The sequence below is a fragment of the Moschus berezovskii genome, chromosome 9 (genome assembly GCF_049115385.1).
Source record: "Moschus berezovskii isolate FMDL1 chromosome 9, NW_MosBer_1.0, whole genome shotgun sequence".
In the NCBI taxonomy this organism is placed as follows: domain Eukaryota; kingdom Metazoa; phylum Chordata; class Mammalia; order Artiodactyla; family Moschidae; genus Moschus; species Moschus berezovskii.
Window position 1 is genome coordinate 29974150 of NC_142468.1, and position 15835 is coordinate 29989984.

At 42.4% G+C, this 15835-nt stretch overlaps 1 protein-coding gene and 1 pseudogene across 1 annotated transcript in view; one reads left to right on the forward strand and one right to left on the reverse strand.

Moving 5' to 3' along the window:
- Nucleotides 1-15835, reverse strand: part of PRKCH (protein kinase C eta) — a 233848-nt gene that overhangs the window by 42802 nt on the left and 175211 nt on the right. The window lies entirely within an intron of this gene.
- On the forward strand, nucleotides 14676-15252 carry LOC129563155 (large ribosomal subunit protein uL11 pseudogene; annotated as a pseudogene).

Here is a 15835-nt window from a genome sequence, read left to right on the forward strand (position 1 = left end):
TGGCGCCTTTGTGCAAATTAGAGAAAGGCACCCCTTTCTCAAGACATGTTACCACCACCTCTTGGGAAATTCATAGTCATCATGCACATCATCACAGACTCCGATGGAGTGGCACTCCCTGGAGTTGCCCAGTGCACAATCTGGCTGGTTGTGTGTGCAGTGAAAGGCCTGGATTCAAATATCACCCTGGACAGATGGCTCCTAATTTGAAATCTTGACCCTGACACCTCTCTCCGGAGATCCAGAGGTATATGAGAAGTTAGCCATTAACTGATTTGGGAGCATAGCTTCTAGGAGTATTTCAGCCCTTCAAACACAAAAGGATAAAACTGGATGCTTCCCACTGCTGTCTTCAGAGTTCTCCATGGGAAATCTCCGAGTCCACCTGAATGCGTGCTCCATGGCCCCCACATCCACAGAGTCCTCTCTGCTTTCCCTCCACCCCACCACCCGTTCCTCTCTTTTTTCCATCGTTGTCACTGGCATGATTTATCACTAGGTCTTGACTGGCTCATTCCACGATGGTTGGAGTTGCGAACTCCCAGCTTCCAGACTTGCTCTTCTGCCCTCTATTTTAACACACCGCACTTACTTCCTACTAGTCTTTCTCCTTCTCAAAGGTTTCTGATAACTCCAGTTGACAAGCAGATAAAACCCAAACTTCCTAGGCCACATCCCAAAACCTTCCATGCTCTCACCCCAACGTACCTCAAACCGCCACGTGCCCCCTGCTCTGGTCCTTCAGTCACACGGAGTCCTCACGATGCCCCAGCAAGGAACACGTCCTGTCTCCAGGCCTCTGGCCCTAGTGTCCCAGCTACCTGGCATGTATTTCCACATTCTGCTGTCGACTAAAAACCTACGGCCCAAATGCCATCTCTCCTCCAAAACCTCCGCTCCCCTCTGCGTCAGAATGAACCGCTTCCTTCTCGGGGCTTCTCATCGCCTTCTGTTTATGCGTCACTCTGAGAATTGACGGTACCATGGCTTAAATTGTCGATTTACGTATGTTTGGAGCCCTCAGCAGACGAAAGCACCCTATTCTATTTATCTTCTGGTCTCAGGGACAAATCCGGTACAAAGCAGATGTGCATGACATACTGAATGAGTAGCTCAATGGTGGAGACGGCGCCTTTATGGTCAAGCAAAGCCTGTGGAAAGACTTAACAGGGGTCTACTCTGAGCCTGCATGTTTTAAACTCCAGCCAAACAAGGGCAAATGAGAGCACCACAGCACGTCAGGAGGGGTGAAGGGCACCTTCCAGACCGAAAAGTCCCTTTAAGACAAACACACATTGGTGCCATAACTCACAACCTGCATCAAATGTGGTTCCCGGAAACCAAAAGCTCTTGGCAGGGGCTGAGGCGAGACTCCTTGGAAGAGAGCTGGCAGGATTTGGGGCTTCGTTCTGGAGTCCCCTTCTGCCTTTGCACAGCTCTCCAGACCCTGGACTGAAGCAGGTCCACAACCCTTGCTAATAACAGGTTAGAGGAATTCTGGACATGACAGAATAATGCTCTCCTTGAAAAGGTGAGTACCTGGATGGCAGTGAAGTGACGCCAAATGGGAAGTTTACGAATCTAATTAGTAGCACTGTTTGAGAACATAGCAAATAAGTTGACTATAAATTCTGAGTGGAATAATGTCCTCAAGCTTCGCTCATTGAGACACATTTACAGACATGAGAAATCAATCAAAGAAAGACCATTTACAGAACAGGAGGCTCATGTGTAAGATACATTCAACCACCTGACCGGTATTTCTTCGCTTTTACCCTATGTATTAATAATACTAGGAGAGGCAAACCTTCTCTTATGTGAGACTGGGTTCCCCAGTTTTGGGGAAAGAAATGACCAGGAACACAAATCTACCAAGACGGAGACAGAGGAGGGGTAGACTTTGCTTTTCTGACACATTGGAAAATGGTGTCTGCACATAACCCTGCCTGTTATACACTGTCTTTGCAGAAGCCTGACTAGCACAGAAAAAAAAAAGGGAAGAGCCTTCAAAGTCAGCTGATTATACACTTTCCTTGCCATCTAGGTTTCTGTTTCCTTTCACTGTCATGCTTCTAATAATATCATTAACCAAGCCACCCTAGACAGCATATTAAAAAGCAGAGACAACACTTTGCTGACAAAGGTCCATATAGTCAAAGCTGTGGTTTTTCCAGTAGTCATGTATGGATGTGAGGGTTGGACCATAAAGAACGCGAAATGTCGAAGAATTAATGCTTTCAAACTGTGGTGCTGGAGAAGACTCTTGAGAGTCCCTTGGACAACAGGGAGATCAAGCCAGTTAATCCTAAAGAAAATCAACCCTAAATATTCATTGGAAGGAATGATGCTGAAGCTCCAATACTCTGGCCACCTGATACGAAGAGCTGACTCACTGGAAAAGACCCTGATGCTGGGAAAATTGAGGGCAGGAGAAGAAGGGGGCAGGAGAGGATGAGATGGTTGGATGGCATCACTGACTCAATGGACATGAGTTTGAGCAAACTCCAGGAGATAGTGAAGGACAGGGAAGTCTGACATGTTGCAGTCCATGGGGTTGCAAAGAGTTAGACATGACTGAGCAACTAGACAACAAAAGCCACACTCACCATACATAGGGTGGGGGAAAAAACAAAAACCATCTGTCACTACCTAGAGAAGAACGAAACTCCAATACCTGTATTGCTTGATGCTAAGATTCGTGCCCACTGCATCCCATGGAATGCTTTTGAAACAGGAAGTTCCCTGAAACTAATGACAAAAAAACTTGTCAGTTGCCAGTATTCTCATTTTCATCATATCAGACACCATCAGCATTTTGTGATCTTTGGTTTCTTGGAATCAAGGATATATGGTAGTTATTAGTATGCATTCTCCTTGTCAGCTGCCATGTTAAAAGTTGAGGGAACCAAAGGGAAGGAGATGTTAACAGGGAAATGCAGGACTTACGCATACTGATTTGCCTTCAAAGGAAACAGTCTAGGTAATTCCATTTGAAGACATCAATGGCTTCAAAGAGGCTTCATGGAAGGCCACTGACTGCAAAAACTTTCTGTTACAAGCAAAGTACTGCATTAAATGTTCAGGAGGAGTCCCTGTGGCCAATAGGAGTAAGAGGCAGTCAGGTTCCTCCTTATTCGGGTTTCTCTTTTTCCCTTTCTGTCTTGGTCTCAGAAAGAGCTCCAGGGAACCACAGGGCGGAGGACTGATAGCCTCTCCCATCTGCAGAAATCTAGGTTAAGGATAGTGTCTGGTTTCCTAGGAGATTCATTCTTGGCACCAAAGAGAAATTTTCTGGGAGAGTGGCAGGGGGTGGGCGTTGGCTAAAGATGGGAAGATGAATTTTCCAGAGTCAGCCCACCCAAGAACCCAAGGAAAGCAGACTTGGCTTCAGAAGGTCATCATCGTCCGCTCGAAGAAGCCTGCATTCCAGGGCTGGCATGGAAGGTGACACCACGCAGCCCCCCGCACGCAACTGTGGAGCTGGGCAGCTGCCAGAGCCACTCTGATTCGAGGCCTAAGGCTGCAGTGTGGTGACGTTCCTCCTGCTGACTCATGGACACTCTGCAGAAGTGTACAGAAATTCCACGATGAAAGACGATCATCGTGACATTTCTACGAGCACTCAGGTTCTCCAGCAGATTTCTTGGAGCAGACTCTGTCTGCCATCCAAGCTGTGGAGGCATAGCTCAATGTTTTCCAAAGAAAGGCAGAAAAGCTCCCTGTGGCTGTAACATCCTAACATGGGCCCTCGTTTCCTCTGAGGGATCCACATGGGGACCAACTGCAATGGGAGACTTTGAACCAGGCCTGTGGGCACTGAGGTGGAGCTAAAGGACATCTGGGAGTCTGGGAGGAAATGAGTGGCCAGGGCCAAATGGAGTGTGGCCATTTCCTGCTGGTCTGGCCTCAGGTTCCCTGTTTTTCATTTTTAAACTGAACTTTAGTTGTACAGACACATGAGTTCTATTTTGTTAGAATGGTGTGACTTTGTGTCCCCTTGGGTCCATATTCTGAAGCTATTTGAGACCCCAGGTCAAATACTTTAGACATTCAACAACGAAAGAAGTGGACAGAGAGGTATTCATCTGTCTCTCTCTCTCTCTCTCTCCCCCTTTCTTTAGCTCCACTGAGTAAAACTAAATGTGAAAAACTCACTTATTTCCTTCCATGTCATTTTTACAACTGGCAATTACTTTTAATATGTTTACATTATAATATATGCTTCCTGTACGCAGGGTCCTGGCCTGTCTTGGCCACTATGGTATCCTCAGACACAAAGTAAGTCTCAGTGAAGATTTGTTACCTGAATAAATGAACAATGGCTAAATAAACAGATGCACAAATAAATAATGAATGTGGACCCAAAAAGGTAAGACTACTAACAAATTTGTATCTCGTGTAAATATATTAAGGTATCATGCAAAGGAAATAAAACATGGGACTCAGGGGAAATGCAATTTTCTTCCATGTGTCTTTCAAATCAAGATGGTGACCAATGCGAAAAAGATATTTTTAAATGGTTAGTAACTAAATTTCCAATTCATGGCCTGGGGGAAGAAGAATCCATGAAAGGAAAATGCTGAGAGAATTCCTTTCCTACAGAAGGGAACCGTTTACACTCCTAAAAAATATCCCTTTGTCTTTGGTTCTGTCATCTCACAGGAAAAAAAAAGGTTGTAGAATGCGGACACCTCTTTGTAGGGTGACTGTACAGTATACTGTCCAAAATGGGACTCCAAGTAAAAGGGAGGAATCCCAGGAGCAAGCTGGGACTTCTTGGGAAAACTAAGACCCAGGGTTGACCCACCTCTCCACTGTGTAAGCTACCCACTGAAACTGGAAGCAATTTCTTGTAATTTTTCTCTTTAAAAGTGCTGTTCTTTTTTTTTTAAATTTGGCCATGCTGAGTTACAGTATGCAGGATCTTTAATTGTGGCATGTGAACTCTCAGTTGCAGCATGAGAGATCTAGTTCCCTGCCCTGGGAGGGAACCTGGGCCCCCTGCCCTGGGAGCACAAAGTCTTAGCCACTGGATTACCAGGGAAGTCCCACAAAGTGCTTGCTCTTTCCTGAACTCTTCTCATCTTAACTCTCTGTTGAGTTGTTATCTTGACAACAGATTCTTAGGAAGCAACGTATCTTGAGCTTCTCTGGCGAGTTACTGGTTCTGGAGTTAACTCTTTCTACACCCAGTGTGACCCAGACCACCCTTCCTGGATTATATATCTAGTGAGATACTGTGAAAATGCTCTGCATTGTAAGCCCTCGACACTCCCTCTTTGGATGCAAACACTGTTGTTTGCAAACTATACCCTAGCTGCCGCAAACTGGACAAAGCCAGCCGCCCCTCAGACAGACTGTGGAGGGAAAGTGCTTTTTAACATACTTCCTCTGGTGGTGCCACAGCACAAAGATTATACTCAGCCTCCCTGGCCATAAAAGTTTCAGTTTTTCCCATTCTCGCTGCCAAAGCTGAAATGCCAAGAAATGCTGGGAACTGTGATTATACACACTTCATATTTTACATTCTGAAACCCCAAGGAATAAGCCACGGAGAACAGAGTCCTATTTCTTAAATGGCAGCTGAACAGATAGAGCACTCGAGTTCTGCGGAGCATGGCTGAGGATTTGCATGGAGAGAAACAAACAGAGACCTCACAGACGTTTCCCGTCTGTGTGGACCTTCCTGGCATCTGGGAGAGACCTTGGCTAGCTTTTCTCGTTTCTTTCTCCTCTGCTATTTTTTAACTTTCTGAATTACTCATCCAGATTCTTACGGGAAAAAAAAAAAATTGATGCCACACATACAAGTCAGTCATAAGGAAACTCAGTGACTGCCTCTGACAGGTTTGAACCTGTGTCTTCACAGACAAGAAAACAAAACTTCAGTGTTCTTCAGACCAAAACTGAATCCCTCCCCTTTTTAAGAGTAGCAATAAAAACAGCCATCCTGACAACATTTAGCCCTCAGGTTCGCTTTGTCAAAATTTTCCTCTGTCAATGGAGTCTTAAGTTAATTTCAAGCTGTCAATGGGGTCTTAAATTAATTTCACCACCCCAGCATATTTTTCTCAATTCCAACAAGTAGTGTAGGAATTAGAACAAACAAACAAACACAAACCCCCAAAACAGGCCTTCCTTCCTCCTCCAAGAATTAACACAAAAGCCCCGGGTCCCTCAGGAAAGGCTCATGGTGGCAAGACCTGTTATCCTAAAGGGTGAATTTCATGACTCACTATCACCTGCTTTCCTGTGTTGCTCTGTGTCATTTCTTCGTCAAAGGAGTGTTAAAATCCTCACTAAGGGCAAACCAGGGAGGAGCAAGTGTCTCATGCCTGGATTAAACATTTAACACCTGCTCTTGCTTCCCGGGTGGCTCAGCAGTAAAGAACCCACCGGCCAATACAGGAGACTTGAGTTCGATCCCTGGGTCGGGAAGATGCCCTGGAGAAGGGAATGACAACCCACTCTAGTATTCTTGCCTGGGAAATCCCATGGACAGAGAAGCCTGATGGGGCTACCGGCCCAGGGAGTTACAAAAGAGTCAGACACAACTCAATGACTAAACAACAACAACTTGCTTGATTTGCAGGCTCTGGAGAGCTCTCACGTGTTTTCAGAACGTAAGAGCTCATGTCTTATTTTTCTCCCTGTGACTGTGCCTGCTCCAGTGCTTCACAGAGAAAGAGGCTTGAGAAACTTGGTAAATGAGCACTCTGCCCCAAAGCAATGCAAGCCCCATGCAGCCAGCGTGGATGTGTGTGCTGCTGCTCCTTACTCCAGTTATAAATAACCACTGATGCAACTGCAGGACGTGTAGGGCTGGAAATAAATTTCTCTTTGTAGCTACATAACTGCAATAAACTTTTATAAGCCTGTTGCATGATCTGAACAGATCTGCACAGTTTCCCCAACAAGAGCAGAATTCTTTGCAGGTTTGAGCCCTCACCCACAGACCCTTCTCAGAGAAGAGAAGGATTCTCAAAACTTCTAGCTTTTTATGGGAGTTCAGAATTGGTCTTTCAAAAGGCTTAGGATAAACCTCTGTTCTTCGAGTATATAACACCCTTTGTTTTTCAATAGGAAATACTCTTAAATATAGAACTTGTGTATGTGTAAACAATTTCTGGAAGGACATACAAGAAATGGATAACTGGTTGCCTTGAGAAAGAGAAATCGGGAGGCTGGACTTACTTTCACTGTAATCTTTTTAGAATAGCTCAACATTTCTCTTTATCAAATTATGTATTAACACATCTAAATAAGTTACATCAACACTGCTCTTTAGTCAACAACTAATACCCTATTTATATCCATCTTTCTGTCATTTATCTCTCCCAATGTGATCTCCCCAGACAAGCTCATTTGCTAGACATAAAAACAGAAATGAAAAAAACAAAGAAGAAACATTCTATACCATGTGCCAGAAATGGAGGGGTGCCTATTGAAAATGAACAAGGAAAGCAAAGCTCTGGATGCCAAGCTCTGATAGAGCCATGACAAATGACAGAGAAAGCCTGAGGCTCCCAGCTCTTCCTCCTGCACCCCCCGCCAGAGAATATCCCTTCCTGGGCTGACCATCCCTTCTCGTGCACTGCTGATTGATATCTCCTCTTCCTCTGCCCCTACTCCTTTTGCTTCTTTCATTTAAAAATACTGGTTTTCAAAAATCACAAAAGTAACCCATTCTCACCACAATCTGTGGTACAATCTGAAGACACATAATGAAAAATTAAGAACGGTTCAACCCATCCCAGACTTGTTTCTGCTCTCCCACTTCTTCCAACCACATGTCTATGTACAGTTGGCTTTGCTACTGTTTTTTTTTAAGCAAAAAATGGGACATTAATTAGCATCAGTTCAGTTCAGTCGTTCAGTCGTGTCCGACTCTTTGCGACCCCATGAATCACAGCACGCCAGGCCTTCCTGTCCGTCACCAACTCCCGGAGTTCAAACTCATGTCCATCGAGTTGGTGATGCCATGCAGCCATCTCATTCTCTGTCGTCCCCTTCTCCTCCCGCCCCCAATCCCTCCCAGCATCAGAGTCTTTTCCAGTGAGTCAACTCTTCACATGAGGTGGCCAAAGTATTGGAGTTTCATACTATTTATTTTTCTCATTGATTTATCAGGAGAAAACCACCCAGGTGAATAAATATGTCTAACTCAGTTATTCGTTCAATAGTTGCATAATATTCTTCAGGATGGATATACCATAATTTATTTACCCTTTCCTTATTAAATCTGTGCACCTCTTAAGTGGGTTCACTGTTCACGTTTCTTCCCTGGATTATTTTCTAACTGATAACATGTATGGAAGATTAACTGATATCAGACATGTTATCAGGCTTGTCAGAAATAAGCCACATGAATTGAATTTTCACAGTAATCTCATGGGACAGGCAGTACTGTTATTTCCATGTTATGGATTAGAAAACTGAGACTTAGAGGAATTAACGAGTTCATCCAGTATCACGGAGCTAGTACACTGCGGAGGTAAGTTTCAAATCCAAGTTTGATTCCAAAGTCTTGCTCTTAACTGTAAGTCCATACCTTCTCATTTGCAGTGTTGCCATGCAATCAGCCTGGAGCCTATGGCCACTGAAATGTTAGCCTGGTATTTACAACTTTGAGATGGGTCACTGGACTAGGAGTTCCACATGTTCCTCTAACTCGAGGTGTTCAGGTCTTCATCTCCTCCATCCCCACGTCTGTACTCATCCTCTGCCTCACCTTTGCGAAAGGAAACTGGAGAGCCTAACGTCACACCGACAATCAACTTCCCACTAGGCTTGCTACCCCTACAATCAGCACCAACAAAGTTCAGTTAAAGCCTAAGTCTTATTTAAGAGGAATATAATGAGCTAACCAATTCCTAGCTATGATACTGCTGATTTTACAAAAGAAGAATGTGACACACCAATTAGATACTTAATCAGGAATGAAAAATTACATGGATGGCTTATGACTGCTCAGAAATCAGTGACTGAAAAAGACAACCAGGATGAACAATATCACACTAATCATATTTCCTTCTTTGACAGACAAACTACACTGGAAGAACCACATTGCCTCCAAATATCTGAAAGGCTTTTTTTTGTAGATGATTTGTGTTTTTTCAGTCTCCTCTTTATGAGTGGTTCAGAACCAGGGAATAGAAGATACTGAGAGTTATGGTTTTAGTCAATACAGTGGTGAAATTTCCAGGAGTCATCGATGCCTAGAAGTGAAGGAAACAAGTTCCTCTCCAGTTGGAGGTGTCTAAGTATAGACAAAATGACCATGCAGCAGACTATTAGGTATGCATGCTTTGAAAAAGAAGGGTTGAATTTCCTTCCAACCCCAAGACTCAAAAATCGTGTCAGTGAGACATGGACCAGGTAAATATTAAGAATGTAGGCTACAATGCAGGACAGAGATCCTGTATGTGAAAGAGAAGGTTTGGAGGGATACTCTGAGGTTGAGGAAGGAGAAATGACAGGTCACACAGTCAAACTGCCATCTCCCCATTGTGAGCAGTATCACACATTTTGGGAACTGGATCCCTCAATGATGTCATTCTTCAAGGTGAGAGGCAGTTTGCCCGTCAGTTTCACTCACTCCTCTTTGCAACCTAACCCATAGAATTCATCAATGTCTGGGCATCTTTGCCAAAAGGTAACATGGTTATACCAAGTTATATTTCTTCTTAGGAAGTGTGCTGATTAGTAAAATTTGACATTTGCAAGACAATGGAAAAAGATTCCACCTTCAGGCAGGCTATCTATCAAAAGGCAAATGGTAACACCACATTCCGCTTAGCTATTTCTCCTGCCAGGTTTAAGTACTGGGATCCAGGAGGAGGATTTGGTCTCAACACACTGGAAAATATAGCTCTAAGACTAACATACACGGCTCAGTGAGCCAAAAGAATGGTAATGCCCTCAGCTAATCCCCAGCTGTTCTCTCATGTCAGCCCACGGTGTGTTCAACTCCAGCAGGTGCTATTCTCTTCATGGTTGAAATTATTTCCGGGTAGATTCTGTATCATCAAGTAGACTCAAAGCACCTTGCTTCACATAATAGAAAACACTGAAAGCTTAATAAACATATGAATGAACCACTGCAATGGACTGAATGGTTGCACACCTCCCAAATTCATATCCTGAAGCCCTGACCACCCCGTCCTTGGAGATGGGGCCTTTGGAAAGTAATAGGGGTTAGATAAGGTCATGAGGGAGGCCCCCTCCACAATAGGAGTAGTGCCTTTATAAGAAGAGACATCAGAGAGCTGGTTTCTTCCCCATCAGACATGTGAAGATACATCAAGGTGGCAGTCTACAAATTGGAAAGAGAGCTGACACCAGAACATCAATACTGTATATTAACGCATATATATGGAATTTAGAAAAATGGTAACCTGAACCCTGTATAAGGCTTGATCTTGGATTTCCCAGATTCTACAACTACAGACATGAACTTCTGTTGTGTAAGTCACCCAGTGTACAGTGTTCACTGTGGCACCCTGAGTAGACTAGGATGTGACTCACAGACCAAGAGTGATCACAGACTGAAAGCCAAGGCTTGACAGAACTTAACTGGTACAGCAGCAGCAAGGCACTGATTTTTGACATAATCAAAAAACTTGTACTAGGGTATATTCAATATCACATATGAGATCCCTTTTGAAAATAACATTTTTCAATATTGAAAAGGCAATGGTTGTTTTATGCAGAACATTTTAAAAACATTACAAAAAAATGAAAACCACCTTTATTCCCTCAGATACTCAGACAACCACTGTTGATGTGCTGATGCTAATCCTCCCGGAACTATGTTCTCTACAGAGAGTAAAGCTGACAGAAAATGAGGGCTTTGGGGGCTTTCTTCTGAACATGACCATTGCTGCATCCAGTCACCTAAAAGAACTGCATCCTCTTACACTCACAAGGATGTTACTGAGAAGTGATTTTACTTTCAGGCTCCTAGTATGGATATTCATATTGTACAACGTCCATATGGAATCAATGCTAGTTGATTAGGGAGAACTGAAAGGAAACTTTCTGAGATGATGGAAATGTTCTATTATTTGGAGAATTGATCACATATTGTGTACACTTGTCAAAACCTATTAAACTGTACATTTAAGATCTGTCGGGGGAAGTGAATTGGCAAGATCAATACAATCCATGGGGTAACACCGATACCCATCATTAAAATGTGTGCTTTGACGCATTTTTTCCCAAAGAATGTTCAAAAAGTGAACATTATTGAGCATGCACAACCAACATATTAGGCTCTGGGTTAAAGGCTTCACATGCACTCTCAGGCGTGCGTTTCTTAGATCTGTATTTTATCAATGAAGAAACTGCAGCTTTAGAGGGGTTAAGTAACTTGCTCAAAATTCCACAGCTGGGAAGTGGCAAGACAGAACCTGGCAAGCCAGGTTCCTCAAATCCCAGAAAAAAAATTACAACAATGTGAATGTCTTTTGACTCAGTAGTAATACCTCTAGGAATCTGTTCCGGGGGGGGAAAATCAAAGACTGAGCCAAAGAGATGTGTACAAAGAAATAATAAACTCACCATTATTAATAAATCAACTTAAATGTACTATAAGTTAAGTAAGATCATGTAATATTAGGTTTAAAAGAGAATATAAATGACTTTCATGATGGGGGAAAATGATCATGACAGATTAAGTGAAAAAAAATCAAGTTGAAAATGTATATATAGTATGATCTCAATTTTGTTTCTTTTTTTTAAAAAAGTAAATACATTTTAAAACTCTAAGGAAATATATCTAAACAAAAATTATTATATTTCAGTAGTAGGATTATAGGTTATTTAAAATTTTCAATGGTTACTATATGTTCCTTTTATAATTAGAGAGGAATCAATTTTATTTTCAAAATTAGAAACAAAACATGGGAAAATGACTGTTCTCACTAAAGAATATATATCCCATGAAGACTATACATACACATTTTTATGGGAAAAATATTTGTGTACAACTCCTTAATAACTTTAGGGTGTTAATGTTATTCAGTAACTTACACATAATCATTAAAAAAGTGAAATCACCAGGATTTCTACATAGTCATATATATATTTTATATATTATTTTATAGGATGGGAGAGTTCTACCACAGGTTGCATGACCTCGAATAAGTTACTTTACTTCCCAGAGCCTCAAGTGTCTTTATCTGTAAAAGAAGAAAGACACAATCCTCTTGGAGAGATGTCATAAGAAGGTAAAACTAAATAGATCCAACTTCTTACAGAGGCATTTATCCACACAAGATAAAGGCTCCTCCTGTCTCCCCCAGACCTCCCTGCACCATCATTCTTGTCCTTGCAGAGCGCATGCCCCCTCCCACAGGCTGTGCCCTGCCGTTCCTTCAGACCAGAATGCTCTTTCCCCAGATATTCACAGAAAGCCTGTTTCCTCGAGTCCTTAGGTCACTGCTCATCTGCTCAAACAGTCCTTACAAGAGAAACCTTTCTTAATCCCCTATGTGTTAATAAACAGTAAAACTATTCTCCTCAAGCTTTATCTTCTCTGACAGAGCTTTTTCTCCACAGAGTTGATCACCCCAACACTCAATATACTTACTTTTTATTTGTCTAACTACCTGTGCTAGAATTTAAGCTCCTGGAGGGTAGAGGGTATTGTCAGCTTTATTTTCAGAGCTTTGAATAGTGCTAGGTCCACAATGGATGCTCAACCAGTAAGTATTAAAGGAATGAACAAGAAACCCAAGCTGGAGGGCAAGGCCTCTCTTTACTCCTCTTTTAGTCTCTGAGAGTCTGACATAAAGCTTTGCATTAAGTAGGCATTTCACAAGCAGTTGTTGAACTGAACAACTGAATCACTTGTTACAAATGGCAGTGTTCACCCGATACCTAAAGATCAATGATTATATTTTTAGAGCATAGCAAATAAATCCAAGGTTGTATTTAATTATAATGAAGCAGTAGATTGCTTAACCAATTTGGTGGGGAATAGAACAAAACTGATGGTCTGGTTTCGTTAGTCAGTGGAATCAATTAATATATTTATCATTTAGTCCCAAATAACCACATCTTTTGTTGATGTGAAGGTCACACACTGATGAGGTAGGCCAGGATCTGTATTCTGATCTAATAAGTGAAGTACAGAAACAATCAAAGTGTTTCAGGGCTGAAATTTCTTTCTGTCATTAATCTGGGTCCTTGGAGAAATTGCACCAGGATATTCACTCTAGTAACAGTGGGATAGTGTTCTTGAGTCTCCCCTCAAACGAACACCCAAAATATTTGCTTCAAATGAAGCAAACAAAATGACTTTGACTGTTTTCCCCATACATTACAGAGAGTTGAAATTTAAACAAAATGTAAGAGTAGAGTCTCCAAGTTTTACAACCTGTCCCCTATGTTCCAGGGTTTCCTAAGGAAGCTATCTTTTTTTAAAAATATAAATTTATTTAATTGGAGACTAATTACTTTACAATATTGTAGTGGTTTTGCCACACATTGCCACGAATCCGCCATGGGTGTACATGTGTTCCCCATTCTGAACCCCCCCTCCCCATCCCAACCCTCTGGGTCATCCCAGTGCACCGGCCCTGAGCACCCTGTCTCATGCATCGAACCTGGACTGGTGATTCGTTTCACATATGATAATATACAAGTTTCAATGCCATTCTCCCAAATCATCCCACCCTTGCCCTCTCCCACAGAGTCCCAAAGACTGTTCTATACATCTGTCTCTTTTGCTGTCTCACATATAGGGTTATCATTACCATCTTTCTAAATTCCATATATATATGAGTTAGTATACTGTATAGGTGTTTTTCTTTCTGGCTTACTTCACTCTGTATAATAGGTTCCAGTTTCATCCACCTCATTAAAACTGATTCAAATGTATTCTTTTTAATGGCTGAGTAATATTCCATTGTGTATATGTACCACAGCTTTCTTATCCATTCGTCTGCTGATGGACATCTAGGTTGCTTCCATGTCCTGGCTATTATAAACAGTGCTGTGATGAACATTGGGGTACATGTGTCTCTTTCAATTCTGGTTTCCTCAGAGTGTATGCCCAGCACTGGGATTGCTGGGTCAAATGGCAGTTCTATTTCCAGTTTTTTAAGGAATCTCCACACTGTTCTCCATAGTGGCTGGACTAGTTTGCATTCCCTCCAACAGTGAAAGAGGGTTCCCGTTTCTCCACACCCTCTCCAGCATTTATAGCTTGTAGACTTTTGGATAGCAGCCATTCTGACTGGTGTGAAATGGTACCTCATTGTGGTTTTGATTTGCATTTCTCTGATAATGAGTGATGTTGAGAATTTTTCATGTGTTTTTTAGCCATCTGTATGTCTTCTTTGGAGAAATGTCTGTTTAGTTCTTTGGCCCATTTTTTGATTGGGTAGTTTATTTTTCTGGAATTGAGCTGCAGTAGTTGCTTGCATGTTTTGAGATTAATTTCTTTGTCAGTTGCTTCATTTGCTATTATTTTCTCCCATTCTGAAGGTTGTCTTTTCACCTTGCTTATAGTTTTAAGGAAGCTATCTTAAGGACTTACGGTAAGTACATATAAGTATAGTAACTACACACAGTATCAAAATGTGGCTAAAATGTGAAGAAAATGATTTCCTTTGAAAGAAAAGCATAATCAAATTTAGTTTATTATAAAAAAGATCAGTCTTCTTTCAGCTCAGAGGAGGCCAAGGTGCAACTTTCTTTGTTCAACCTGAATCCCAGTTCTTCTGACACCAGCTGCCTCCACCATGCCTCTTAAGTTCAACCCCAGTGAGATCAAAGGCATACACATGAGGTGCACCAGAGGGGGATTTGGTGCCACATCTGCCCTGGGCCCCAAGATCGGACCCCTCGGTCTGTCTCCAAAAAAGGCTGGTGATGACATCACAAAGGCAAGTGGTTATTGGAACGGTCTGAGGATTACAGTAAAACTGGCCATTCAGAACAGACCCAGATTGAGGTGGTACCTTCTGCCTCTGCCCTGATATCAAAGCCTTCAGGGAACTGCCAAGAGACAGAAAGAAGCAGAAAAACATTAAATACAGTGGAAACATCACTTTTGATGCGATTGTCCACATTGCCCAATAGGTGCTATTGAACTGACAACTGAATAAACAACTGATGGTCCTGAGAACTTTCTGGAACCATTAAAGAGATCCTGGGGATTGTGGCTGCAAAGTCGGTGGCTGCCACCATCATGACATTATAGATGACATCAACAGTGGTGTGGTGGAATGCCCAGCTAGTTAAGAACTACAAAGATTGGTCTTCAGTTCAGTTCAGTTGCTCAGTTGTGTCTGACTCTTTGCAACCCCATGAACCGCAGCATGCCAGGCCTCCCTGTCCATCACCAACTCCTGGAGTCCACCCAAATCCATGTCCATTGAGTCAGTGATGCCATCCAACCATGTCATCCTCTGTAGTCCCCTTCTCCTCTTGCCCTCAATCTTTCCCAGCATCAGGTCTTTTCAAATGAGTCAACTCTTCGCATCAAGTGGCCAAAGTATTGGAGTTTCAGCTACAACATCAGTCCTTCCAATGAACACCCAGGACTGATCTCCTTTAGGATGGACTGGTTGGATCTCCTTGCAGTGCAACAGACTCTCAAGAGCTTTGTCCAACACCACAGTTCAAAAGCATCAGTTCTTCTGTGCTCAGCTTTCTTTATAGTCCAACTCTCACATCCATATGTGACCACTGGAAAAACCATAGCTTTGACTAGACAAACCTTTATTAGCAAAGTAATGTCTCTGCTTTTTAATATGCTGTCTAAGTTGGTCTTCAGAGGGTTGATTTTTTACAAGCCATAGCTCCAATTTCTGTGAAGTGAAGT